The sequence below is a fragment of the Notothenia rossii genome, assembly GCF_949606895.1.
Source record: "Notothenia rossii genome assembly, chromosome: 8".
Lineage (NCBI taxonomy): Eukaryota > Metazoa > Chordata > Actinopteri > Perciformes > Nototheniidae > Notothenia > Notothenia rossii.
In genome coordinates, this window is record NC_136906.1 from 28356057 (window position 1) to 28383709 (window position 27653).

General features: G+C 41.3%; 1 protein-coding gene across 7 annotated transcripts in view; it reads left to right on the top strand.

Annotated features, from left to right (window-relative positions):
• Positions 1 to 27653, top strand: part of LOC307017094 (RNA binding protein fox-1 homolog 3-like) — a 263790-nt gene that overhangs the window by 140866 nt on the left and 95271 nt on the right. The window lies entirely within an intron of this gene.

The window sequence follows — 27653 nt, forward strand, 5'->3', positions numbered from 1 at the left end:
CTGATTAATTCTGTTTGAGATCATGTGTGATTAGTCAGATTGGTTTTGTCTCCTCGGTGGTTTGTATTCTCACCACAACAGAACCCGCCCCAGCGCTCGCTGCCTTAGCGTCTACACTACATTTATTTCTCACTAATGCACACAGCACATCATTTTAATCCTCCACTGTTTTGCCAACTTGTGTTCTTCGCAGCAACTCAAAAGTAAATGAAATGATTCTCCAATGCGCCACATATTTCCAGCTTTGCCACTGTAAATGCAGTTAGAGATGAGTCCCTCCTGCAGTGTGTGTAGCTATCGTGAGTTCACATGTCTGGGGAGAGAGCATCTTCTTTGGGGGTGGGGAAAGTTATCTGAATCATAAGAAAGGACTTTTTTTTATTTGGTAATAAGAGCAAAACATGAATAACAAAACCATGTTAAGCATGCTGTGACTGAAGCAGCCCTCGGTATTGATTGTGAGCTCTGGTTTCTGGAGACAGAGAGGATGTTTTGGGGCCAAAGTTACTCTAAGTGGGTAATGAGCTCTCAATTGAACCACGAGAAAAAGTTTTTATTTTTGTTTCCAAGTGGAGTGGAATTGACAGGAAGGGATATCGTTTCCAAATGATGTCATAACTGAGAGAAAGGGATTCAGCATGTTTTTTTTCACACACACACACACACACACACACGCACACACACACACACACACACACACACACACACACACACACACACACACACACACACGCACACACACACTGATGCTGGTTGAAAAGAGGGGAGCAGTAATGCTGACGGTGTGCAACCTGCAAGGCTCATCACTGTGACTCTGGGCCTCACGTTTAAATGCCTTAGTTTCCCTGTGTATGTTTGTATGATTTCATCCATTAATGTTAGGCTAAATGAGAGTAAAACATTTTTACTTTTTGCGGGCGGGTGCTCAATTTAAGAAGAAGAGGCAGGGAACCCACAAGGTCTTTTTTGGAGCCTCCACTTAAATAATGTTAAAAATCACAATTGTATAGAAAACACAAGATCAACATACAAACAGTAACTTACAGTCAATAATAAGGGCAAACTTTAAGAGCAGCATATACTTAAAGCATTGATAACATAACAAAGATAAAAAGATAAAACATGAACATGGAAGGTTTATGAGCATGTGTGTATATATTGAAAAGGCAGAAGCAGTGTTCAGACGGCAGATACATTTTTCAGGCACGTTTTTAAGCATTCCATAAGGACAGTATTCTGTAATGGGGGAAAGGCCATTCCAACCTAACCCTATTTTCATATCCCTTAATCAGATTGTAAATTGTCCTGCGAGTAAGACACTAAGAAAGCTGGAGATCTGATGATCTTTACATTTCTTCTCACATCCAAACTAGTGTTTAGTTATTACATATATCTCTAAGCATCTTCAATACACAACTCCTCATTGTATAGTATCCATATATACCTCTTTCTTTATTCACTTATTAACAGTATCAGGATGAAATGTCTGGTTCATCACAAAAACAAATATTCAGTGTTGTTAAAGTTTTCTTTAAAAAAACAACAAGAAAATAGTAATTGAATATTTTCTCTATTTTTCTGCTGGGATAGATACAGAAGAGGTAGAAAGGGAACCAAATATGATTGTATCAGTTTTAAGACAACCTCAATGTGAAAAAAAGAAAGCAAACAAAGTTATTTACTTGCGCTGATCAATAGAATCTTGCACTGCGTTATTCATCAGATGAATTGGTTACGTAATTTACTAATAAACCCGTAATATTTACAATTTGCTGCTTCTCTTGGTTTCAATAGTTTTATGTTTTAGACTATATTTAAATGTTTTTGTCGTAGCAAGCCATTTCAACTCTAGGAAATTGTCATTTGTTTCTGAACGTATTGGTCAAATGTAAGGTCATTATTGGTCACATGAATAGACAACAAACATTATTATAAGTTACGGCCCTCAAATGTGGTGTCCCGATTAATTTTTGCAGGATGGGGATACGTTTTTTGAAGACTAAGTATTACTAAAAAAATGCATTTCATTATCGTCACTGATCAGTACAGATCGCCAAATATTCTTGTGTTCCAACTTTTCTAAATATGTGGATCTGGTTATTTCTTCCTTGTTTCATGTCACTATAGATTCAACACTTTTAGCTTGTAGAGTAGTAGTGTGACCAAAGGTTGTTGTCATTATAAATTGTCTTGCATTGTTATTGCTTTGAGATGAATCCCAAGAGCATTTTAAAGAACGTGGATAATATTTTTATTAATTAACCATCAAATCAAGCACTTTTAAGCAAAGCACTGGGGTCTGGGAAATAATGACGCACCTTTTTCCAGAAATGTCACGCTTTTAGATAAAAACAATTATTTATTTCAATGAAAAGTAATCTGGAAACAGATTAAAATGGTGGTTTTTATCGAGCCTTATGTGCAAACAGAAGATAAGTGAAGTATGCTGGTTGCTAAACCAGTAAATGGTGAGTGAGTTAGAGTTCCAGCTGCGCACTAGAAGTAAACTCTCAGAAATGTAAGCCTCCTGTCGCCTTTTTCCTCTAAAATCAGCAAATACTCAGCCTCAGAACCTTCGCTGCATGACACGAAAAGTGAAACTGCAGGAGTGTTGCGTTACACTTGTCATTCCAGAGAACAGTAACATCACAACCAGTGCATGATCAATGTTCTACCACCCATGGCTGTGTGTGTGTGCGTCAGTCGGCCAGCGTTTAGCTTTGAGAGGAGGGTGGGACCGCCTCCTGTTTGAACTGCAGGTGGTGAGCATTACCTGGGGGTCCCTCCGGAGGCCTGTCAGCCGTGCATCAGTCTGGGGAACCTGCGAGCTCCCCTCATTAGAATATTTATTCACCAAGCAGATGTTCTTATCCAGGGCAATTACCTTTGGCTTACATTTCCCCGTTGCCCACTGATATAGATGAATGTGTATACAAAGACGTCCCAGGTTATGCATGGGGCCCCTGGGTGCCACCCACCTTTTTACCCCTTGTGTGCATGGCAGGCGAGCAAGCCACTGTCTGTACTGCGGTGGGGCGCACCTCTAAGCCCAACTGCACCATGGTAATTGGAGGAAGTGGAGGCGACATCTCCCGCGATGGCCACACAGTGACGGAGAGACGGCCCGTATATCATTCTCTCCACCCGGCTGTTCCTTTGCATTAGAGACACAGAGAAAAAGGGAAGAGGCATGGAGTGGAGAAACCATGCATGCTTCTGTCCTCCCCTCAGTGTGATGAATAATTTAGCAGTGCTGGGCCCTCGCTGTCGAGTAGAGATGGTGGTAATGGGGAGACTGGATATATATGGCGAGGCAAGGAGCAATGGTTTACGTTAGACTTCCCCACCCAACGCAGTGGAGTATGCCGCAGGCTGCTCACATGGTGTGTTTGGCCTGCATTAATGCTTTTGTTTTTATCCTTTAAAAAAAAAAAAGGACACAAGCAGCAGACGTTTAAAAAACAGGAAGGAGCCGGTTTGAGGCTCTAGAGCTGTGGTCATTAGTAAGAGCGAATTCCCTCTAGGCGCGCGTTCAATCAAAGCTGTTGTGATTTGGTCATAGACGGTGCATTATACTGCAAATTGTATCAGTAGGTTAGATTTTCTTAGAAGATGAAGAATAGCCCGGAGCATTTCTATATCTTCCTTTATTGCACACGCTGCATATACTGAGTGTACAGCATGTGTTGTGGTTACAATGCATGCATACGCTCTGAGCCTCTGATGAGGCATAGCAAAGCCATACATAGGGGTTTGGACTGGCGGAGGATGTTGAAATTCATGGCGGACTGTGTGTGGAGGCAGAGCTGATCAGCCATTGTGGGCGGGAGGGCAGCGAGTCCAGGCCGCCGGTTTCATATTTCAAGATGAAGTGCTTGCGATCGTTTGTTAATGTATTAATTGATCTGTGTCCTCAGACGGGCGAATCAGGAGTAGTGTCACGTAGACTCTTTAGTACTCCCTGAGACGCCTTCATTAGCTACTGCTCGCCGGCTCTCCACCCCCATTACAGGACGGTGTTGCCACACACTTTACCTGACTGCTGTAATAACTTTAGACATTTCTATCTCCCGGCTAGTCCTCCGACAGCCCGAGCAGTTTGGGGGCTTAACATCAAATGTGAGGCGCTTCTTTGAAAGGCTTATACTGCAGGTGATTCACTCCAGGGGTGTCACATGCCGTTGTTTTGTCTGCCGGTTGTTGCTCTCCTTTTCTTTTAAGTTTCAGAAACGGCTGTTGCAATCAGTCATTAATTTCTCGCTTAATTTTTTATAATCTGGAAGGCACTCTTGCCTTTGTAGCTGAGCTGATGTAATAGCTACAAAGCCGAGCTAAGGAAGCAGTGGAGTCAGAACATCCAGGAAACGTGTTATCTGTTTAACCACTAATACCAATGAGATTCAAGAAACTTCATCAGGTTTTACATTGTATATCTTTCCAGTAGAATTCAAACAAAGGGAAGATCAATCCCAGGATTAAATCAGGGTTCATTTCTTATATTTTGAACAACCTATAGGCCCTACCCTTTTTTTTGCTCTGTGGGATCATTAGCAATCTGAAGCTTTAACAATAATTCTGTCAGCTTTCGGTCTCATCCCCTTGGGGCTAATGGGTCTAAAGCCCAGCTAATTGTGATTAGACTCTGACAGCAGGTTTTACTTGGAAGGTTTTCACACCACAGTCCTCTTTGATATTAGCTGCACAGCTGATAAAGAGATTAGATACAGGAGAAGAGAGAGAGAAAATGGAGAGGAGGGGAGGCAGGGGAGGGGGGGGGGGGGTGTTCTTAAACTACAGAAAGACACCTACACGGGGGAAATCACTGGCAAGTTTAGCAGAGGAAAATAGATCCGGACGCAGTAAAAGCCTTGCGCTCGCTTATTGCACCTGCTATCATTAGCGCTTTTGTACACATGGTCAGCCTCCCAGGGAAAAGTCATTATCCAGCTGTGCCGTTATTTTTCTGCTGTTTTCTCCTAGTGGAGTGTGACTTCAGGGCTATAGCCAGCGCACCATTTAATGCCTCCAACACAATAAAGGACTCTAGCCTTAATGATGTGGGATTGGATGGCCATGCCTCAGGTTGTCCAGGGGCTTGTGAGCTGTTACTACGAGCGGCCATTTTGCCTCGCCACAGTCGAGGCTCCGTGTCAATTTAACTCCAGCCATTCCAGAGGAGGCAAAAAATAAAAATCCGATTCAATGATTAACGGCGGCCGTGTTGTTTAAAGGGCTCTCTCTTTCTCCCTGAGAATGCAGCTCCAACAGAAAAACAAGAAGGAGCTGGTGGAGTAGTAGGATGGCGAGTAGCCAGCACACGCCAACTCGCCAAAACACAAGAGGATATTGAGAGAACAAACCCGGATGAGTGTGATTATGCAGAATAACGCTTTAAATTTAAGCGAAGCAGACATTTTACATCTTGCTAACCCGGAGAATAAAATATTAAAACGACGGCTTTTCAACAAACAACGATCCACAGAAAAACTGGAGCGTGGGTTCAAAGATTTTGCCCCAAATTCCATGACATCTTAAAGCTATAAATAGACAAAGGCATGGAGCATTGACAGTAGGACAACAAGTCAGTTTCAGGATCACAGCATGTGTCATTTAAGACTTGGAGGAGCAGAAGACTTCTTGGCCTAAAAATGTCCCCATTCAGCTGATCTAAAGAAAGGAATGGCTTCTCTCAGCACTGTTTTTTTGTGCAGAAGTTTCCTTTCCCTATCCTCTTTCAGCTCAAATTGTACTTAAACAGAAATATCTGTCTCAGTGAGCTTTTCCGTTGCCAAAATGCCATTCCGCAGTAATTATTTTTCGCAGTCTTATTTATTTATTTAACTTTTTTGCGGTCGGCCTGTTGCGCTGCCAGTAACTCCAGAAGTCTCTCATGGCAGTCCTGCAGTGTTGCAGCAGAAGGCGTGTGCATCGCTAACACGCCTGTGCCATAGATATGCCCTGAAGTGTCAGCTCTCACATAAGGAAAAGATTGGAGGAGAAGCTCCTGCGAGAACAGCAGCAACATATCCACTGGCAACCTGCCACGCATGATAAGAAAACCACTTCTGCCCTCTCTCACAGCAACAAATGTAATTTGTGCGCTTTCCACTATTTTATACTCAGTTACTCAAATTGAATCGTCACGTTGCACTGTTTAAAATTCAGAACCAAAAATGCACGGGCATTAGGGTGGAGTGGTTGTTTTGATGTTTCCCTTAATATAACTGCTTTGAGATTGAAAGCTATGGATTGAAATGGTAATTTTGGCAGCAGTGTATACTCTTAAAGGGGATCTACTAGCATAAATGATATATATATATATAGTATTTATTCATGTGTTTTCATTAGTGCATAATCATCTGATGTGTTTTCCTTACCTTAGAAAACCCTTTTCCGAACCCTTTACATCAAAGGAGATAATACTCTTCCAAGACGGTGAACCGCCATATTAGCTCGAAGCAGAGAAACCAAACTCTGGCTCTGAATTTGTCTTTTGCGCTTTGGTTTGTACTGCAGTAGTTCTCCGACAGTGCTTTTGCGAAAATTGTGAGTTCAGAGATTCAATTTCAATGCTCCTCAAGTTGTGATATATTAAGTGTGGCCTTAGCGTGGAGAAGGTCTACGGCGTTACCCAGTTTGACACTTACTAGCTTATTATCGCAGACCTGTAATGGGAGGGGTGAAAAGGGAGTCATTCAATTGGTTGCAATTCACAACCGCAACTCGCCAAACTGACACACTGTCCCTTTAAAATCCTACAAGATTTGTAGAATCAAATCAAAAACAGAGCCGACAGTAAATAACCAAATGTCCACGTCTTTTACTTTTCAAATTATATTGAAATACACACGGTATCACTGTATGGAGATAATTAAGTATTTTGTCGTTCATAAAAAACATTGACATGACATATACACTGTAAGCAAACACATTTTCACACTGCCTTAGCTATTAAAGCACACCAGTGTTATGCTGTCTTTATAAATGCTAAAAAAAAAATGTAGTTATTAGGGAATCATACCATACATGCTGCATTGTAATTTAAAGGTAACACATGGTGTGGATTTAAAAAGCTGATACTAGTATTTTGAAAGTTACATTCCCTTTTCTAATAAGCTAGCGTCATAGGGTTTATTGAGAAAATCCTTCAGGAGTAGTTGGGTGCATAGCATATGTGAACCAACGTTGTGTAGGTTGTAATCTCCAAACACTAGAACAATTCCAGTCATATCCAATTTTCCATTAGCGCTTTTCATATATATCTGTTTATCTTTACGGTTGCAGAGGCTCCATTCAAAGCTTGTTATATACTCTTCTCAATCAATCCGGGGGAGTATAAACCCCCCTGTCACGTAAAAAGGGGCTAAGAAACAGTGTGGCACACAGGCTGTAAAATTAATGGCAAGAGAGTGACATTAGTGTTATAGGTTATTGACCGATTTCATGGAATTTATGACCCTAATCGAGAGGCAGTGTCAAAGGGAATGAAGCAAATAAGAGGGGCGCTGACAGCAGGGCCGCACTGTGGCCACTGGACACCACAATTTGAGCCTCCCCAGTAAATTGTGGCTGGGACTTTATAAGTGTCGGCGGGGGCCCCCTTTCACTCCGGCAGCCCGGGTCCTGAGGCCATGCCCCGGGCCTACCCATATCCTCCAGGTCAGACACAGCCAGGCTCAGCGGATGATGAGAACCGCTACTTCATCTCACCTCATGTCAGCCTTGGCCTCTCTCCATTGTCAGCCAGTATGTGTGTGTGCTTATGTGCTTCCACATATGCGTGCACGCTCCTGTCAGTGTGATTCTGAGCGTGTTTGTTGGGTGGGGGGGGTTTCTCATGTGGTTTTCATGAAAATTATATAACCTGCAGGATGATTGTACCTACTGGTGTCTGTTTCCATGCCCAGTGTGAGATGGTCAAAGCTCCTCTTTAAGCCTCAACTAGAAACAGAAATATTCAGCAGCGCACAAAGGGCCCGGCCATAACGATGACTGAACCCATGCTGATAAATAATTCTCAGTTAAAGCGCCGTATATTATCGAAAATATATATATATATCCCCAATATAAATATATTTATATAGCCATAAATAAATCTGTGAAGTGTTGCTCTTTTCAGTTCTCACTGTCAATAAGCTAAGCGCTAAGGGACACCACTTCCAATCAACATGGTTCATATGATGCGTTCACATCACATTACCTGCAGCCCAGTTGGAGATTCACATTATCCTACCGGTAATTATGTAATATTTCAGCTGTCAGAACGTATTGTTATCTGAAACTTAGAGAAAATGGTGTACATGTATTGCTCGCATAACTGCTATAAAGCCACTATCACTGGAAATGACATCTAAACAAAATCCAATACTAACACTAATAGAATCAATTCACCTTAATATGAAGAGAGCCATTCGCTGTTTCTGGATTCATGAGCACTACTACAGAGCTCTCAAGTCTCACGCAATTGGCGTGAGACACACGCATTTCACTCCATTCACACGCTCACACGCCACACCTTGTATTTCTCACCCAGAGATTTCTTTCCAGGGTACCGCCCACCAAGTTGCGCCGCAATTTTGTAAGCAAATTAGGCTTGTTTGAGACGCGTGCACTCCACTAGCATTATTCAGCCAAGCTGAGCCTATCCTAGCCACCGCCTGCTAACTGCTAGCATAACTAGCTTTCCTTTTCAACAGAGAACTGTGTTCATATTCATAGTGTTACATTTTGGCCATTATGTTTCTACTGATTAGGGTTAGGGTTATACACTTGTTCAGCATTTTGGCATCCACTTGCTACCAAAGTTTAGGATATCCCTATAAGTCAAATGACATCACTTGCAACAGGTCCAAGTTATGCTGATAATATTTGCCTGTCAAAGCATCATGTAACTGTGCCATGAGTCTCGAACAAAAGGAAGCAAATAACCAAGTAAACGTATTCATGCTCCTCTTATCTCAATGAATGTCTATAAGAAAACTCTCCTTCAGTTCAGGTGCATAGAGATAGTGCTAAATAGAGGCTGCGGATGAATATTTAAAACAAGCTCACTTCCCCCAAAGACGCACTCATTCATCTATAAATAGACCCTGACATTATCTTGTTGTCAACCACTTGTCTAGGACCTCCCAACAAGCGTTGTTTACTCGGGGCCCTTCAGGCTGTGTTATGACGGTCAGCTGTTCTGCCCTGGCGCCCTGTGTCTTTGTGCGGTGGCTTTTGTGCAGCACTCTAACCTGCTTTAAAATCCCTTTAGTGTGGTTCTGACATGCTGTGCTATCACATCGCAGCCTTTGCAGAACGTATAGAGCCATTCAGACACTGTGCAGAGTGAAATGAGTTTCATCCAGCGGTTGACGATTGAATGTAATGGCACTCTCTCCGGGGAGCAGCATTTTCTATCCACTGATGTTCGCACTGATACGATGCAGCGCTCGCTCCGCACCGCTGAGGAACAGCCCGGTCTCAGCTCTTTTAAATTATGCATTTTCATGACTAGAATGTGGGAAGAGAGTGTGCCACTTCTGGACGTTTACGTTAAACAAAACGGATGCAATGTCTCACATGTTACGTAATCCGCGCGGATGCATTAGCGTCGCCTTTTTGCCGTTGCATCATTTTCTGAGGAAAACATAAATAACAGCATGAAAGTTGTTTTGCTTTGGTGAAGACATTAAATAGAAAATGATCTTGCTTGAGCATAAAATAAATAATGCTGATAGTTTTAGGGCTCAAGAATGACACGCAATGAGAATTAATATCTGTTTGAATGTCTTCGTTTGTGGTTTGAGAGCTTCCGTGACAGTTTAATCCCAAGACACAACAGAGACAACCAGAAAATGCATTTCTCCGCCGCGCTGATTGATGACGAGCCGCCGCTCCGGCTGGTGTTTTTCATATAGTGATGAACATATAAACAAGGACGACACTCCCCCGCCTCTCATCATCAGCGCATGCCGTGGTATTTGAGGCACGCAGTAGTATGCTTTTTAATTAAAAAGAAAATTCAATAACCTTATCAAGACTTGCCATTTTAGGTTGAGACGTATCGATCGGCCTGCTCAGTTATGCAGATCCGTCGCTTTCATCTTCTAGGGGCAATTTTGTGTGGCGGGGGCCTCTGGTTACTGAAAATATCTCATTTCAGAAAATCTATTTCATATATTATTCAGATTATGTTTAGTTCGGCTTACAATACAATATTCAAATATGTTGTCATGTCATGAGGCGTCATATCAGACAGATTAGACTTTACAACGGACAGAGATCTGAGATAAACTTGTGTCTGAGACCTATTTGAGTGTGTGTGAAGGTGAGTGCTGTCAGCAGAGATCCAGGACAAGATGGACAAACTCCCGCTGGTGAGAGAAGGGAAACTGTGCCACTGATGATCTGTCGCAGCAGTAGGCTAATTGCCCACACACCTCTGTGTATCTCCCCCCTTTTCTCCCCCTTCAATATGACTGCTAATGGTATTAAAAACATGTTGCCAGGGGTCTTTGCAATTTAGAAAATAAGTCCATTAAATTCATTAATTTAATAATGTGCAATATAAATGAATAAAAGAAAAAAAGTGTTGCTCAATTAGAGGGGAGCGTACGGTTGGCTGTTTCACATTCATTCGAAATCACCTCGGTGTGCAATGGCTTAATGAGATTATAATGGAATTGATATCGCATAGGTAGTGAATTAAACCGTTACCAGAGAAGCCATTAGGAATGAAATTATAATCCTGAAGCACTTGTCACAGCTAAAACAGGCTTCTACTTTTGTTATGAGCCGTCACGTAGAAGTGGTGGGGAATCAGTCCTCGAGTAGAGCGAGTCTTGAAGGTGAACGTCTTGGCGCGCGATGATGATGAAATGAAGTGATTGTCCTGGATGTGTGTTAATAGCTTTGAATGTCAGGCGGTCCCTCAGTATTTGTTTGGTATTGTATCACTGCTGTATTGGCGGCTTCAGCCCACGGATCCCATCAAGCGGCCGCCTCCTCGGGTTTCACAGCGGCTGTTTCCAGACCAGCAAAAGCTGCTGAGGACTTCAGTTAAAATTACACAGACAGCACATTCAAAGTAATCTAAAAAGGTCAGGATAAATTACACTGCTTATTTCAGTGAAAAAGGCGGGTAATGTGATCTGCCGCGAGTAGTTTCTCATGCAGTATATCCACCCCCCCCTCTCTCTCTCTCTCTTATGGCGCAGATTTGACTCTTTGACTTTTACACGCTTGACACTTGATGTCAATTTACGGTCTCCCTTTTTAAGACCGGGAGGGATTGGACGAGATGAACTTTTCCTTTTCATCAAGATATTACAATAATTTGAGGTGTTTTATATTCATAATGGCTTTTTTACAGGAACACTTAAAATAATGTGTCGTTGGAGGATGTTGTTAAAATCAGGGATAGATTGCTTCATAATTTAGCTTTTCATTCCACACGGGCCGCAGTGATACACCTTATAAATCCGCCTTATCAGCGGGTTTGTGCAGCTTCAGCAAGGCGAGCACGTCAAAATGTATTATTAGTGTCAGTCTTAATGCACTATATATAATGTATAATGCGCCATATATAACCGATTCAATCAAAAAATGAGATCTCGGCCCTTTGAAAAATGTGGAAACAAGGAATTAATCAGAAAAATCTCAAACAATTTACAGTTCTTTATAAAAGGAGCTGGCGTGCCCTTGGCTGACGAAATGAGCCTTTTTTTACAGATAAAGTACAATAAAAATGATTCAGATTGTTATTTCTCTGCAAAAATCGAAATATTGTGTTGTCAGATGAAAAGAAAATACAAATCTTGTAGCCCGCACTTTTGGATTGTCCACATAAAAACGCTTTCATGAATTCACAATGAGTCGTAATCTGAATGGGACATTTTCCAACAAGCAGGATATACAACGGGAACAAGCTGCTAAGTAAATCACACACACTCCGGAAAAACAAACAGGTGTGTTTCTACTCGCATCGAGTTTATTTCCTCGTTCTAAAAGCAAAAATAAGTCAAATGAGGACTTTAGGTCACGTGAGCGGTGAGATGAACACCCTAAAAAAAGAATAAAAGGACTAGATCAGTAACCTACGGTTGTCTGAGATATGAAAATGGTCTTGTGTGTGTCAGGCTCTCCGGGTGTTTGTGCCTGAGAGAAATGAAGGCACTACTTGCGACAAAAAAGTCCCGGATATGAGTCCTGATCCAAGCGAGTATTCTCTGCTGTATGTGTGTGCATATGGGCGAACGTGTGTGTGTGCGTGTGCTTAATTAATATTTAAGCCACCTTCAGCATACCCTGGAAAGGAAGTAAAGGGGATTGTGTTCTCATGGATCCTTTAATCCTCTGAATTAGCAGTTTAATAACAAGAAGCCATTTGTAGATTAGTAAGATCAAGCTTCCAAGACGTGCTTGTGTACAATCTGCTTAAATGCTTTGATTTGTTGATGTTGGAAAAATCCCCACATGTCCCTGCATATATAGTGAAGGTGTGCATTTGTGTGCATTTAGGGCTGTTGTAGGGTAGTGTTTTATGATTTAATTATTCATAATTTGGATTAGCGTTAGAATGTTAGTAGTTGCTTATTTTCACTAAATTCAATGAAGGTACTAATGTATCTTCATGGTCTAAAACATTTTATTTGAATGTGATGTATTTTAATGAGTTTAATGTGTTTTCATCATCATTTGTGTTTGAATAGTTTAGATTGTTTCATGCCAAGGTACATGTGTAGGGAAGCCTCCCATCATGCATCTGGACAACTGCACATTAGTCTTGTTTTATTTCTTTCCCTGCATTGTAATGGTGTGATTGTGTTTCCTTTTGTTCATCATGTTTCCCTTTTGTTACTCTTATTGCTCAGTTGTGACAGGTGAATGCAGTGAGAGTGTGTGAACAATTGTTGATGTACTCTTACTAAGTACTATTGGCTCATGGTATATGGAAAGGTGGTCTGTTAAACAAAAGCCAACAGGGTTTGTATACTACAGTAGCTCTTGTTGTCCATTCGTGTAGGCATTCATGTTTAACAAAATAGAATAAAAGTACGTGTTTTAAATAAGCAAAACAGCACTAACGTAACATACTTCCATTTCTAATGGTTAATTGACTTGATATTACAGCAGGCTAAATATGATTATTACTAGTATATCACACAATGTAATCGGTAATCTATGTGTCACACTACAGTTTAAACGTATAGAGAGGCGAAGTCCTGCCCTTCTACTTCCTCCCCATGGGACCTTATTTCGGAAAAATTATGTATTGAAGTCAATGGGGAGAGAAAGATTATCTTTCAATCCCGTTTGAATTGTGCCCCGAATTACACATATGATGTTTGTCAAACAGGGAAGGGAGGGACTTCGCCTCTATAATGTATCCTGACTTTCCGTTACTTTTGGATCACCTCAATATCAAATGCACTACAATAAATACAAGAGAAAATAAATACATATTATGTTTGTTACTGTATTATGTAAGAACAATATATATGTATTATCAAAATGTTTCAAATGATAGGATAGGCCTAAAGTATGGTGTAGTTTAAAAATGCTGTTTTAGATCAACACATGAATTAAAAGCAAAACAAGGTATTTCCCTTAAATCAGGTGTTCCCTTACTGTTTAAAAAAAGATCATTTAAGAAAAGAATGAAATTAAAAACCTAGATGAAAACCAAATAGAACAAATCAGGCAGTATGGCTACCTTCAACATGTGTTTTCATTCTAAAAAGTAGTTGTTATCCTGTTAGTAATCCCCTTCTTTTGAAACCAGTCATCGGATGAAGTATTTGATTGGAAGGAAATATAGTTAAGTGTATCTGTATTATCATTATGCTATCCTGTTACATGTAATCCGTTTTGGAGGAATTGTTCACACACAATACATTCTCTGCTTAATTGACACTCATTAGTTGCAACCTTTTCTGTGATAAGAGAAGGAGTCACTTATCTTTTTAATTGGTAAGCAATGAGCTGACCCTGTCCAGCCCCTCATAACATCCTATTGGCCACACAATTAATATACGAATCAAAGACATCAGCTGCTGTCCTGTGCTGGATATCAAACCAGTATCAGTGGACATGATGAAGGTTGCCTTTCTAATCAACAGCCCTCATTTAAATTCATTTCTTTAGATGGTTAATTTACCGTTCAGTATTATATTAAAGTCTTAGGTTAAAAGCCCAAAACCTGCTGAATTATTTGGGGTAATCTAAAAAGGTCTTTTAGACTTGTATTCATGTGTATTGGAGTCAGATTGATTTTTATTTCGCCTGAAGATGAAGAATATCCACAAAATATCAATTGAAACAATTCAAACCATGTGTGCACCTATACAATATGTTCCTTATTAACTGATTGCCATGCTTATGACCCTCCTTGTGTGCGTTTGTATCAACACAGCCTCCTCTGATCCGCACACACACTCACACACACCTAGATCCCATCTCCAGTATCGGGTGCTCGGCGTCATCATTTGCCAGCGATGACAGCCGCCCTGTTTAACCGGCGCACATCACAGCCGCCGTGTTTTCTAATCATCCTCACGCAGAAAATCTCCCGTCTTTGTTGGCGTTGGCTGATAGTGTCAGTTGTTATCCCGAGACTCTCCCGCCCGGCCAATATCAGAGATTGATTGTTTTTGTCTTGTTATCGGGGTCGTTCAGGTGAGATTGACATGTGCTCGCAGGATAAGGAGGCTCCGAAGGAGGGCTCTCAGAAAGTGAGGAGGGGTGGGGGGGGAGTGGTACTCGCTACAGTACAGCGGTGTGTCTTTAAACATGCATGATGGACCTGCATGAAATGTTGATGATGAATAATCAGCTGCATCATGCGGGCTGTAAATAGGTCAAAGTTAGTTCTGCGTGTCTACCATTATGTTTTGGCACATATAATCTGAGCACTTGTAAGTGCATAAACAGGTTTTTTGTAGTTTTTATTGGGTTTTGCAAAAGTATATCGCAGTTTCATCAGATTATCAAAGGTTAAAAGACCAATATTCCCTGTAAAAGACAGAAAAAAGCAACAATTTAAATATTGCTACACACCAAAAATAACAAAAATTATAATACTATATTAATAGATAGATAAAACTATAAAAAAAATAATCTGAATAATAAATACACAAATAAAAAAATATTTTTAAAAGAAACAACACAATAAAAAATCTGTCATCTATTTCGAAATTATGAAAAAAAAAAGAATAAAAGGCAGTACAGCAGCACTTCCTCCTCCCCTTCAAAGTGCAAAACCAAATCACATATTTTTTGGTGCCAAAAAACTAAAACAAATATTTTAAATGTTGCTCAGCTCTCTAAAATGGACTTCCCTGCCTGTTAGCCCACCCCCAGTCTCTGACTCCACCAAACTGAGCAGAAATGAAGACCTCAGCCGGGCGACTCTTTGTTTCACACTGCATTCTCTCGGCCACTCTGCCTTGGTTGCCGGGCGGGGTGGCTTCATGCTCTGCACACTAGCCACACATCCTAAATAATTCACACTCTACTTGAGAATTCTCCAACAGACTCACTGCCGCCATTAGACAGTCTCTGGCTGCCAGTGTTTCTTTTTCTTTTCTTTTTCTGGGGTCTTGTTTTTCACATTCTGACTTGGGCACCAAAAAAATGGAGTAGGAAAAGAAGACGGGATGATGGGGCTTGGGCTGGGGGAAGAAATGAACAACGAGTAATATCTCGGTTCGATGAGAGTTCATGGACAATCCAATAAATAAAAGCCAGTTTACATGCATACTGTAACACTTCAACATTGGGGTTTTCCTCAGAGTTCAGCATATTGTCTAGAACTCTGCCTCTACTAGTTTCTTTTTTTTTTAATCTGAGAGGCCTCTTTGACAATGTCTTCCTCATGTAATATGCATGAGCGCTTGTGGATCGATTCAGGCCCTTTAATCTCTCGACATAGACAGCTAACGCGCTCAGGCGTTGAACCCACACCCATGGCTACCACGCTGCAGCCCAGACCAGAGGCCAGAGAGAGGGGGAGAGATCAGCCAGCGACACACGGTTCATGGCCCCGAGCTGGGCCTGTTTACAACACTCAGCACACAACAGTTTTATGATGAGTGTGTCCCCTTTTATGCTTCCATAACTAGCGTAAAAAACTAGTGCTCACTAAAGTCAAGACTTGAAGATTCCTCCTTAAGGAAAAGTATTTTGTTTGTCTGTTTTGCTATCATACTTTCCCCCAAAAAATAAAAATCCAAACACATTGGCTGTGGCTGCAACCAGATACATAAAACACACCTCTTATATTTAAAGAAAAGCATAAATACAACTGTTTATGGCGACAAGAAGTCATTGTTGCCCTTGGCAATCAGAAGTCCTTATTGAAGTGTCTATGAATCAATATACTGGCAAATGACTTATTATGGTTGCATAACATTTTATTATGTTTATTTTTATTTTATCTCAATTGGACATATTACTTTAATTGCTTGTGTTTTTCTATCTATATTTTTTATTTTATTGCACATTTTTACTTCTTATATTTATATATCATATTTTATTTGTTTCTATTTTATTAATTGTAAAATGGCAGTTACAAAAAACAATATCCTACAGGGATTATTAAAGGGGCCATTTTATGTTTTCTTTTATGGGTTTTTCCTTTCCTGTAGTGTGATATAAGTTTGTGTGCATGTAAATGGTCTTCAAAGGCTAACATCCCAAAGGTTCTCCAGAGGGAGTTTCTCTCTCTCAGTAAAGAGAGAGAGAAGTAAACAAGGGTGCCTGAAACCCCTCCATTGGACTCCATTGACATCACTATGTAACACTTGAGCTTCTATTGGCTAGAGCTCCAACACATTAACCCTACGTGATAGGCTAAGGGGTGAGATAACTCTAAGCGCTTGACCAATCACAATAGATCCTGCCAGCTAACCAATCAGAGCGGACTGGGCTCTGGTTTCAGACAGAGGGGGAAAAGAGGTGCTATGAGACAAATAAAGAGCTTTTTGAACATGAAAGCATGGAGACATGTCCCAGTAGAAGCAGACAACACAAATATGAACCTGAAAATTAGCACTAGCAATGAACCTGTAAAGTCTTTCTGATTCTGATGTAGAAAGTATACGTTGCAAGTAAAAGTTCTGTATTCAAATTGTTACTTAAAGTGTTTTTCTATTTGCAAGCTGTATGTGGATATTGTTGGTTATACTCTATATTTTGAATACAATAATGAAAGCATATATAGGTGATGTAACATGTGGGCTATTTCCCTTAGAAATAAGAGAGTAAAGTATGAAATTGAATAACTGGAATGTCCACTAGTGTTTAGAATAGGAAACTGTAAAAGACATGGAGCTGTATTTAGGTTAATTCGGTCTTTTGTTGGATCAGATTGTGATACAGATTTTCACAATGGACATTTGAGATGTCACAGCTTATTAGTTGAAGCCCAGCCGTGTGAGATGACTGTGTCTGTGTGAGACTCTCCTGGTGAGGAGCCTGAGCTGAAACGTGGGGCTGCCACAGACACTGAGAAAATAATAATTTTTTTGTTGTAAATTGTACGCACAAAAGAAGATTGCTTTGCCTTCCTTTTATCAACACTTTGTACTTTGTTTACTTAGTATGTGCCAAATGCAGGATTTAGTGTCACATTTGTCTGAGTGTCTGGCACTTTGACTGAGCTCATACTTCAGGGGGCTCTTATTATCAGCCATTTTGAAGCTGTTACTCATTTTGCCAGTCATTTAATTCTTTTTGAAACGTTGTCATTTCCATGTTGAGTCTGCCGCGTGGAGCTTTGATCATGTTTGGTACAAACAGATTTAGGAAACAAAGAATGAACGCTGAACCTTTCTTCAGAACCTGTTTGTAAATATTAAATGAGATAAGATGCATTATTACATTAACAAAAGTAGACGTTCTCCAAAGGGAAACAAGGCCAAAGAGAATAAAAGATTGTCCCTGTTTCTGAGCTTTTTGACATTTTTCTTGTGCTAACTGTTGACAAAACTCTTTTGATGAAGTTTAGTTGATTAGACTTTTAAAGCTTGCACACCTGATATGGAAAAAGAGATTTGAAACAAAAAGTTAACTAATGAAGAAGAAGATTATTCAGAGGGATATTAGGTAGGAAGATTTTGAAAAAGATTAGGGCAAAGAAGAGATCTGACCAAAGTGATTTTCGTGTGTGTTTGTTCTGAGATCAGAATTCTGACTGCTAACTAAGAATGTTGACTTTAATCCAAGAATTGTTACTTAATTTACATTAATCTCAGAATTCCAGTTTTAATTTCCAAATGTGAACTCCAAACTCAAATTCTGACTTTACTCTCAGAATTGTTTTACTTTTTCCCCAAACTCAAAATTCAGCTTCTTTTTCTTTCACAGAAAATGTACTTTAATCTCAGAACAAAAACAAATGTTTTTCCTGGTCAGATCTTAGAACATTCATTTTAAACAGTGTCCCTAATCCTCTTCCGTAGAAAGCGATCACTTAAATGGAGTATATTTAGGCCCTCCTCCTGATAGTGTGGTGTGTTATAGAAACGATCCAATATGGCTGATGCATCAGCTCTGCCTCCCCATTGTCTTCCACCCTCAACAACTCCCTCCTTCCTTCCTCCACCCCCCATAATGCAATGCAGCTTTTGTTCACTCATTCTTTTAACCGTTTCTTTGGCTGCGAGTTGTCACGGCGGGACAAATTAAGGAAGCGGTAATAGGGTTATGTCAAGTAGACGGAGGTGCTGGCTCTGTGCGGATGCCTCCCTCCCTCTGTCTCCATGAAAGGTTACTGCGCTTGCCGGGGTTTTGTCTCCCCGCTGTAATGAGAAAGGCAACAGACGAGCCTCGATCAGTCCTGCAACACCTACTGACAGATAGCATTTAGAGACTGGAGAAAAAAGAAGCATTAGGGAAAGAGCGAGTGAGCATCACAGGAAGTAATACAGCAACATGAGCATGACGGATTGCAACGGACACGCATGACCAGAAAAAACAATCCCTCTAGCCAAGGGTGCTGTGCTCGAACATTTACCTATGTGACACCTCCACGTGTATATATGTATGTTTGTAATTTTCTTTCTCCGAAATATGCGCCTCGCAGAGTTTGACATTTTTTCATCGATATTATTCCTCACCAGAGCGGCATCTTTTCAAATATGGAGCAGTATTCGGGTTCAGTACAATATTACTCCCACTCAAGATATTACGCTCACATTTCTTCCACCTCCTTTGGGCTGAATCTCTTAAACCCTTTCTCTTCGAGCCGCCATGGTTTCGGGGCAGATGTCCGTGGAAAATGTGTATCAGTGCGAGAGTCCCCGTAGCTACGTTTTGATGGCGCTGGAATGGAAAGAATGCAGGAGGTGGCCGGGTTGTTGTTGTGTGCTGCTGGTGATGTGGTCAGAGGGCAGGGTTGGATCTTAGGTAACGACAGCAGGCGCTCCGAGCACTTCATGCTACACAGGAAGGTTTTATAGCCTGGCAGGTGTCCACACACACAAAAAAAGCATTTACAGCCAAAAACACACCGAACATTCAGGGAAACACATTGAGACTGGGAAAAGATGCACACACCCACACAAACTTTATATTTAGAGCCTCTATTTATGTAGCACTTCTCAAAACACAGTCGCTTACCAAACAACAAAAAAAGGCACTACTAAAAAAACAATATGGTCCATAAAACATTCAGGTCCAGCACTGATTTAGCTCTGATGGATAGGCTGGCTCACTTTTAGTCTTTTGCCTGTTCCTCAACTCAAAAGAGGGTTAGAAGGTTTCTATAAATGATTGAAAATGTTCTTAGGCAAACGTTTGTGGTCATCCAATGCTTGGCAGCCATCGAAATGTTGTGTTTTGTATATTCCATTCCAATGCTCTTCTTGGTGCTCAGTATTGTTTGTCTGGCCTCTTATTGCCTCCTGTGAGCCTCTAGAGCAGATATGATGGATTGATTCGATATGATTGATTGCTGGAAAGCTATGTTAGAGTTTCTGACAACTATAACTATGGATCGTTTTCAGCATTAACTCATATGTTTATTTATTTCCTCATAATTGATCAATCGTTTCACTTTTAAAATGGTGAAATTGCCAGAGACTAAAGACTTGAAAAATGTGTTTATTATGTCACACTTCCAACACACTTATTTGTGAGATCCTAAATAAATCAATAGTACGCGAGCAAGAAGCAGCACAAGGCAAATGGTATCCTTTCTGGTGACTGGAAGTATAAGGTGTATGGAAAATGGGATTTAAGTTGGATAAACATGAACACTAGCGTCTTTAATTTGAGGCTACAAGTCGTCCAAAATGTTACCATTCATTTTTATGAATCAGAGGACATGAAAAATGTTTTAATATCGATCAAATACACATTTATCACACATATTCAAGGTTTTTCAGATGCCTATAGTCGTATTGTCACATATATTAACACTTATCCTGACACCTCCTACCTGGCTGTGGTTCTGATATGATATGTGTGTGCTGGAGGCCGCTGTGCCCCCGTGCGTCTGGTAGTATCGATGTACCATTTCTCACTCTCCGCTGCTAAATATGAGAGCATGGTAGCTGCAGTGTGAACCCCGACCCCTCTGGGATACACACCAGCATTCACAGTTTGGGAAATAGGTCTCTGGTTCCCCAACTGCCTGTTTAGAGTAATGGTCAAAGGTATGCCTGCTGGAAGGGAACATCACTGGGCATGACCAATATGCTCCCAAATGGAATACACTTTATGTCACCGCACCAATCTATGTAATTGACTTCGCTTTGGGCTGCATCCATTAAAGTTAGGGTTGCCTTTTTTTTTACATATTGGAAAGAATGTCAATGAAATGCACAAGGGTGGTATATTTTGAGAATGATTGCTTCGGATTGTGGGACATTTTGGCTCAGATGATGTGCTTGTCAAGTTGCACATTCTGTCGGGTTCCTCCAGAGCAATACTGGTTTCACCGCTGCCCGGTAGTTTCCACTCTAACTGTTGAATCAGGGACTCATATGGACCACAGGTGAATGCAATCGACAAGGTGGCGGGAGAGCAAAGCAGCAGTACTCTGGACCCTGTTGATCTGATTAGATAACATTGGCTTGACTTATTGAATGGCAACTTAGCATGATTACAGCACAGTACAGTTTGTTGTGCGTATTTCCTCTCATGGGTTGTAAAAAAAAAAAGATCCAAAGTGAAATTATATGGCTGGCTTTAGAGTTCAGTGTATATTTACTTTATTAGAAACAAATATAATGTTATGTTGGAGTAGCCTGCAAAGAACTACATTTGTCCAAGGGCCAAAATGTATCCAATAGACACTTTCGCGGGCCAGCGATTTTTATATATAGCCCAGAATTTTGAAGTTGTTGACCGAGGGGGAGGGGGGGGGGGGGGGTCTAGTGGAGCACGCTCAGGTACTGCACATAAAGTTTAGCAGACTCTTCACGCTAACAAAGGATCACTTCTTCTTCAGGGCAGGCTACGCAATACCTCTGTTGGACTCCGGTACTGCACATAACTCACGAGACGTGAAAAATGAGTGGGGGGCCAACGCCACAGTCGCCAACGCCACAGTCACCCTTGCCGTGCGGGCCGGATGAGGATGTCTGGCGGGCCACCAGTTGATGGTCACTGCTGTACAGTCTCTTGTGCAGCACCCCCTGTTGAGCAACATAAAATATGCTTTGATATGTGAAAAAAGCAGATATGACATTCCTTTATCTTTTTCTCTTTAAATGTTAAAGAGGCCCTATTATGCTTGTTTGTGTCTTCCCTTTCCAGAGGGAGTTTCTCTCCGGCACACAAGTCCCCCCCCCCCCCCTCCCATGCCTGGAACGCCTCCATTGGAGTCTTTTATTTAACTCTGTAACATAGTGACATCACGTTGTAACACTTGTGCTACTGGTTAAACACACGAGTTGACCCATCTTGTTACTTTATACAGTTGTTTTTTGGGGTGGCATTCGGGGATGGATACTGATAGATCTATTCTCTATAGATTGTAAAACCATTGTACAACTTGCCACTGTAAATACCAACAGAAGAATATCATTACAACCATGCCTTTTAGTCTCTCTTACATTCATTTCCTATCTGCTACCAAGCTCATTTGTAACCAACCCTGGAAGACAAAATGGTCGAACGCATATTTGCTGGCTGACACATTAGCCTCTCCATGTACATTCAGTAGTGGCACGCTTACATGCACCACGTGACATCGTCCCCGAGAGCGACTCTTGCCGCCACTGAATTGTTCATCATTGATCTGATGTGATTTCCATGCTTGGCCGTCCCTCTGCCCTGTCAGCTCCCTCTCTATCACAGCCTCTCTTTGACTAGAGGGCTAACGGGGCGTGAGCCATCGCCCCCGTTGGTTGTCCCCCACCATGCCTTGACAAAACCCTTCCCTGTCTTCCACCCACCACCTCGGACTCTCACAACCCCCCCTTGTCCTCGGCTTTTTGTAGCCGGCAGCAAACCAGACCTTTGGATAAGAGGGTGGTAAAACGCTCGATGTATTGACGTCGACTGTCCGTGGCCATAAAGCTCCATCACCCCCCACCTCCCTCCTTTCCCCCCTCGCCAAAGCAGCAGCAGGAGGAGTGTGTATGTGTGTTTTGGGTGTGCGGTGTGGAGGGTTGATGTATGGCGGTGTGGGAGGCAGAGTCAGTACCTCTCGGTTTCTGCTCTGCCTCCTCCGGTGGAAGCCTTCGAAACGTCCTAATATCTGGCCTGAGCTGGGTGAGCGATGGCCACAGCCAACCTGCTGATCTTAGCACCTGGTGCATTAGTTTGCCATAAAGAAGCAGTGATTGTGAGACGTGGCAGGGCGCAAACATATGAGGATGAATGACACTATATAAAAGCCGAGCTCTGTTTCAAAATCCATTAGAGAAGCAAGTGCCTCAGCTCTGAAACGCAGCGAAAGCCAGGGCCCCTTGCATCCCATCCCAGCCTCAAATTGAAGCATGGATCACAGATCACTCCCGCAGTTCCTCCCTTAACTGTCCATTTAATCAACATTTTTAATCAATGCATTAGTACATGACAGCTTTGAGGGAAGAAAACACATACTTCAGACAGAGGCAGATATTGGCATCCAACGATAGGTGGGAGATGAATGCGGCTTATTTGGTGCTGAGATGGAAAATGTTTTCTTCCTGTGTGTGTGTGCAGGCTTACTTTCTTCTTCTTTATTTTTTGTGTGCAGGTTTGTGTGATTGTGTGTATGTGCTTCCATGAAAGCTCCCCCACCCCATGGCACTGCCTCATAATTACTCAGATATGAGCTCAAAGTGAAGAAATAATGAACGAGATCTTTAATTATGCCTCCAGACAAAGATCCCTGATGCCTCCACAACACCGCTGGCATGCTGAGATGGGTGAGGGCAGGTTAAACAGGAACCCTTTTTCTTTCTCGGGGGGTGTATAAAGCTGGTTGAATACAGACCAATCCTGACATGATGCTAGAGTAGGGAGGAGGGTAAAATAGACTCCCTGATTTATGAAAAAAATAGCTACATAGGTTTGTTATCTCTAACAGATATGACACAACCTTTAATTAGTGGGGATCCCTGAAGCTCTGGGCCTGAGATATAATCAGCGGACCTTTAACGAGAGCACAACCCTCCCCTCCTCTGAGTACCCCCGGGGCCGGCTGATGGAGGCGTACTCGTGCCCCCTCTTCTGTAGCGGGGTTGGCTGGCACTCTGAAGATGCCAGATAATGAGGAAGCCTGTCAGAGGGGCACTTCAAGGGTCCCCCTCCAAAGGCCTTGCTGCTTCTCAGCAAAATCCACCAACACTGCTGCTTTGTTTTTCGACAGAGCGCGTCTCCAGAGGCCGTGTGTCCGGTGGGGGGGGGGGGGCGTAGCTCCCCACTGGACACTACAACCTCTTCTTCACTGATCACATCAGATGGGATTATTATACTCCACACTTCACTAATGAAGTTCCATATTTGCTTTCATACAAAGTTTGGGTCCATGTATATTATTACATAATCCCCATTCTGAGGGGCTTTTTACTCCACTACATTTAAATGACCCCTATAATTACAAATTAATTGAAACCGGTGCTGTAACTACCGTTGAGGACGCAGAAGTCATGTTCTCTGGATGTTTCAGTTAATTTGGAGAGTTACGCTGACTGGGGGTACTTAACATTCTGATATTAAAAACCAACACACTTTTGGGTATTACATAGACTTGTTTCCGTCATTTTAGACTCTATATATTTCAATGTGTATATGTTTGGGGATGATGTTTATTAAAAAAGAATGATGGCCTTCATATTTTCTCATATGAACCCTTAATCCTGGCAGTGATGAGACTGCTGTTGAAACAGGCCTGGGAAGTAAAAAATGTAAAAAATAAATAACATTTTAAAGACTGTAGCGGCTTTAAAGTTTAATAAGAATAAAAAAAGATTCAAGGTTTCAAGGTTTATTAATAAAATAAAATTCAAGGTTTATTAATAAAAATCTATGTTAAAATAAAATAAAAAGCAGCAGTCAATTTGTTGACAGGAAATGTATTTTAAAATAAATATTTATATAATAAATGCATTGTTACAGCATTTCTTCATGCAACAATGGTAGAAAGTACAATGTTCAGCCTCCAGATATAATTTACTTCTCTTTCATAGTTTTATAACATTTTAAAATAGAACACCTTTGTGTTTTTTACTGAAATATCAAGGCATACCTTGGTTCTCAATGGGGTTTTTCCCTTTTGTTTCCTTTATTTCTGTCATTTTTCAGACCAATTGACGTATCCAGAAAACAGAATTCAGATTAATTGATAGGGAATCTAATCATTAGTTGCAGTCCTATTTTGAACACAGCACTGTTTCCCTAATGGATTACTTTACACAGTGTTATTGCTACTCTTACTTAAGTAAAGGATCTGGGTACTTCCTTCCCCACTGTCAGAGTGATGGGAGTTAAGGGAAATAAACAGTCATCTCTTATGAAGATTAGTGCGAGTGGGCCGTATTGATCAGCGGTCATGCGATAAACAGTGGAGCACGGGAATGTGCCGCCGATCGTTTGGGCCCCATTAGTCTCCGCTTGTATTGCCTTTGATTAGTGCTGACTGAGCTCCCAGTGCATGTGATGGCTTTTTTACTGCTAGAGCTGCTGCTTTCAACCTTTTTTTTTGAGTAGCACTTTTTTGGAGCACTGTGCTCCAAAAAAGGCAAGCCACTCCACAGCTTCCTTTCACGCCAAAACTGTGTCTCGTACACAAAGAGGGATGTTCGGTGGATGTTTTTTTGAGAGGAGATTAAAAGCGGATTTAAATTCTTGTAATGCTTCAAATCAGCTGAATCTCAGAGTCGGGGGGGGGGGGGGGGGGGCTGAATAGAGAAATGTGTGAACACCTGCACAAATCCACACATGTGCAGACTCTGTAAATCCCTCTGAGGGTAAATCCGGTTCTGGAAAAGGCCAGCAGCACGGGCTCAGAAGACAGCCATGACAGAGTTGACAGTGGCGGGGACGATGATGGTGATTGTGGTAATAATGATTATGCTGATTATCACGGGTATGTGACAAAATAGAGGAAGACAAAAGGGCGACAGTGATCAGAAATGATGAGGCTGATTTCCTTCCTTTTTTCCTTTTGGTGATCAACCGTGAGCCGTTTGTTGATCTTTCTTTAATTGGCCGAAACAGCGGTGTTGGGGAGTTAACTGAGGATATCTCCACCGCGTTTCAAGGGCTTTGATTTCACATGACAAAAAGAAAAAGGCACCATTGAGAACATTCCAGTCCCTTTGAAGGGAGTGATCTGGCAGTGCTCATTTGAATTATTAACTGTGTGAGATAGACAGACAGAGCGGGGAGGAACACAAAAAGGCAAAAGAACGAGAGACAGGAAAACACACAGACAGGGAATGGATTCACGCGTTTAGTTCAGCATAAACCTCGTCACATGTCCTCTGTGACTGAACATTGCATCAAACAATCAGCCCAATTATCCAGGAATGAGAATCGTACTGGCAATAAAGCTGTCCGCTAATGGAGGTTAGCATTTGTTTGAGTTACTGATGTCAGTTTCTTTCCGGTGAGTTCATGAAATAAAAGTATGAATGTGTAATCAGGGGTCAGCCGTCCACCCTGCTGCCTGCTTGAGATTGTTTAATGTGAGAGTCCCAGAGCGAGGTAATTCCCCTCCGTGGTGACGTTGTGTCTCGCACAGCAGGACCCTATTATTACCGTCAGAGTGGCGACATATTCAGAAGGTTAAACTTTAGGTAATGTGCAGAAAGACATGTTTCAGTGTCCCCTGAACATGCTTTAACCTTTGACACATGATCGGTAAACACTTCCTAGGAGCAGTTTTTATTTTTTTACCTACATGAAAGAAAGAAGATGATGAATCACTCGACATGATGTTGTTAGGTCACAGCAACACCACGTATTGCATACCAGAGCATCATGGTAGCTGTATGGTTAAAGAGAGACACCCCAGGCAAAAATATGGCTTGTCAATCACTGTTCAATTTTTTATATTTTGGGATATTTTGCTTCCATAACATGTCTTCTTTCAGGCTGGTGGAAAGAAAACCTCAGAATACATACATATATATATATTTTTTATATATATCTTTGTATGTTGCAGATTTCTCCACAATGCACAAAAATGAGCAAAACATCTTGGGAAGTTTCATGTTGGAATCAATCTCTCAGCCAAAGATAAACACTTCAGTATCACTAACATTCACCAAACCTTCAAAATTCATTTCTATCTATATTCTGAATTCTTCCGAAGAGGGGGTTTGTTAATATATCTTCCGTATCCTGATTTAAATCAAAGGTTATTTCAAAAAAACATGCATTTATTTTCATTTAAGTCTGCTGACAGTATTTACAGATACATTTTGAGATATGGAAAGATATCCAAAATCCCCTCTCTAAAAACCTCTGACGCTAATACGTCAATAAAATCAAACATGAGATTTGAACAAGCTTCAACCCACTTCATGTCAGTGTTTTGGAATATATCTCAATAGGATAATGCCTAATGAGCGTAGTGTGTTCTGAGAAAGAAAGTCAGAATTCTCAACAAAAAAAAATACTTTTGGGCAGATCTAAAAAACAAATGTCACATTTGGCCTCAATCCCCTTCCATGCTAACTGATCAAGTTTAATGGTGATTTTTTTAGTTTTACCTGGGATGCCCCCCCTACCCAAATCCTTTGAGAAGGCCAGTTTAAAAGAAGAAACCGCATGTAAACACTCAAAAATCCCACAGAAAATGTGTCTGAATGACCCAGCCTGCAGAACATTGAATTTGAGGCAATTTTTCTGTTGCCATTATTCTGGCTCTGGCACAGGAAGATAACATCCCTCTTCTTAATCCTGCCTGAAGAGCTCTGATTGTCTCAGTTGTTTTTCCAGCTGGGGAAACTGCCATAAGCGAGTACAACACAAGACCGTTTTGAATGGCTGTAAAAAAGAAGCCACCCAAAAGATAGAAATCATCTTGTAAGGACTGAGTTGGATGTAAGACTGGCACACTCTCTATCCATCCCTCTTAATTCCTCCGGGCGCTCCCCGTGGCATGCGATAGCATCATGCTCCAGGATCTAAAGATAGACGGCTGTACATTGTAGAGAGATTGTAAAGCTCTTAGAGGCATGACTTTGGGACTTTATTCATATGAATGCTCTTGATGTTATTAA